We start from the raw sequence: 2,933 nt of genomic DNA on the forward strand, positions 1-2,933 counted from the left end.
AGTCCTTATGCTTCCTGTCATATGTATATATTTACATATATATATATGTATTTGTATGTATAGACATACACACATATATATATTTACGTGTATATTCATGTATGCACACTATATACTATATACAGTTAAATCTAGAGCCGTGAAAAGAAATGTGATACATTGTCTTTCTTAGCTTAATACCTTCTCTTCCTCCCTTATCTTTATGCTATTTCCTGTTTCAAGTCAGTCTTTCTACATTCCTAACACACACACACACACACACACACACACACACACACACACACCACAATACACACATGCACTCATAGTACGAACACACGCATATCTAGATTCTGTATATGGCAAAATATATAGTATATGTCTTTCTGAATCTCACACACTTTATTAAATAAGATGAGTGGCATAATCTTTCATTTTCTTCAAATGATAGAATTTTGTTTAAATTTGTGAATGAACAAAACTCCATTCAATTGATATAATTTTTATTATTTTTCTCATTAAAAAATTTTAGTATTGGGGTTGGAGATTTAGCTCAGTGATAGAGTGCTTGCTTAGCAAGCACAAGGCCCTGGGTTCGGTCCTCAGCTCCGGTAAAAAAAAAAAAATAAATAAAATAAATAAAAAAATAAAGGAAAGAAATAATACTAAACCCTGAGATTTTTGAATTATAAAGATTCTTGTTCGGGGCTGGAGTGATGGCTCATAGGTTAAGAGCTTGGGGGCTGGAGAGATTGCTCAGAGGTTATGAGCACTGGCTGCTCTTCTAGAGGACCTGAATTCAATTCCCAGCAGCCACATGGTGGCTCAGAACCATCTGTAATGAGATCTGGTTCCCTCTTCTGGCCTGCAGGGACACATGCAGGCAGAACTCCGAATACATAATAAATAAAAAATCTTTAAAAACATTTTTTTTTTGGTATTTTAAACTAGCATGTCTTAATTATGCTTAACAATGGGCTTTATTATGACACAGGACAGTGTTTCAATCATGTTCATCCACTGCTTCCCTTCATTGCCTTTCTCCGACTCCCATCAATCTCCTTCCCAACTAGTTCTCTTCCTACTTTTGTATCTTTTTATTTTTAGATTTAATATCATTACATCACTTCTCCCTTTTATTTTTTCTCTCCAAACCCTCCCATATACTCCTCCTTTATCTCTTTCAAATTTATGTCCTCTTGTTATTAACTGTTATTACATACATATATATATATATATTTCTGCCTATGACCTGATCAGTCTGTATAATGTTACTCAAATGTGGTTTTTTCAGGGCCAAGGGAAAAATAAGAAAAGAAAAATCTCCTCAAAGGAATGCTTCACTTGAAATACAATAATTTTTAATTATTCATATAATTTTTATTTTCGAGGTCAGTGATGTGATAAATTATTTAAAATAATTTTCAAATTCTTAACTAGACTAACTATAGATGTTTAGTTTAGGTACCGTTCAGCTTGATTTACTAATATTTTGTTGAGCAATTCTCTCTCACTTTGTTGTATATGTAGCTGAGAATGACCTTGAACTTCTGATTCTCTTGCCTCTGTCTCCCCAGGGCTTGGGTGACAGATGCACAGTGCACAGTTTATGCAGTGCACTGAAACCCAAGGCTTTTTGTATGTTAGGCAAACATTTCCCCCTCTGATCTATATCCCAGGCCCTCTGTTCCTTTACTTAAAAAAATAATTCTTTGAGAATTTTGTTCTGTATGTTTGATCGTATTTGTCCTTTCCACAATTCCTAGATCCACCACTTCGTACCTTTCCATCCAGCTTCGTGAATTATTTTCCCCCTCGAGGCCGATCTATGCTAAGCAAATGTTCTCGTGTGAGTGATCTTCTCTTGGGGAGTAGTAGACTTATGAGGGTCTACAGTGTTAGAGTGTTTCTCTCCTAGCAGTGTTCGGTTCTCAACAGACTGAGATATGATGTTTATGTTGCCATACTGAGAGGCGATCTGTTTAGATGTGCTCACGTCTTGTACACAGTGTCACAGCTACTGTGGTTTCATCTGCTGATGTCTTTTGTAACGTTTGTAATTGTTTTGTTGAAATCAGAACATGTTTTATTAGCTACTGTGTTTATGGTGATTTAGGGGAATGAGGTACCAGACAGATTCATGTACTCCAGCTCTGTCATCTGTCTTTGTCAGTTTACCATCTGTAAGAACTCTTTCTCAAGTAAGGAAGTCTGCTTCTATTTCACAGGTATAACCTATTTTCATATTATAGTCCTGCTGTGGAGGCAGCTAAGGATAGTGTTTTTATTTTTTTTTAATGATAAAATCTGTCTTTTATGTTTATATCTCCAATCTGTGACTTTTGTGGTTTTTTTTTTTATTAAGCACCCATACAGTAAAAAACTTACTTATAACATTAGATTCTTCAAAAATTAACTACTACTAATTTGCTGTTGAGTGAAAACGTTGTTAATAAATGTATACCTGATTATGTGTGTTTGTGTGGTGCATGGTAGTATGTGCATAGGGGGTACACTCACGTGTGTGTGTGTGTGTGTGTGTGTGTGTGTGTGTGTGTGTGTGTGTGTAGGCCAAATGTTAATGTTTGGTGTCCTCCTCTGTTGCTTTCTATCTCGTTTAAGACAGGGTTTCTCACTAAACTTGGAACTCACCAGTTCAAGGGATCCTCCTCCTATGTGCACATTGCTGTGCTAGGCTTCCTGGTGCATATAATCACACCTTGGTGTTTTACATAAATGTTGGGGATCCAAACCCAGATCTTCATATTTGAATGACAAACTGTTTACAAACAGATTCATTTTCCCAGTTTCTAGATACATTATTGATATGTAATTTTATTTGTTGTACCTATCATATATGGTGAAAATGAGATGAAGTAAAAATTAAAGATCATTTTTTTACTGTGGTAATAAATTATAGTAATTACTTGTGGAGAGAGAATTTGACTTCTAAG

Source organism: Onychomys torridus, chromosome 20 (assembly GCF_903995425.1).
Source record: "Onychomys torridus chromosome 20, mOncTor1.1, whole genome shotgun sequence".
Classification (NCBI taxonomy): domain Eukaryota; kingdom Metazoa; phylum Chordata; class Mammalia; order Rodentia; family Cricetidae; genus Onychomys; species Onychomys torridus.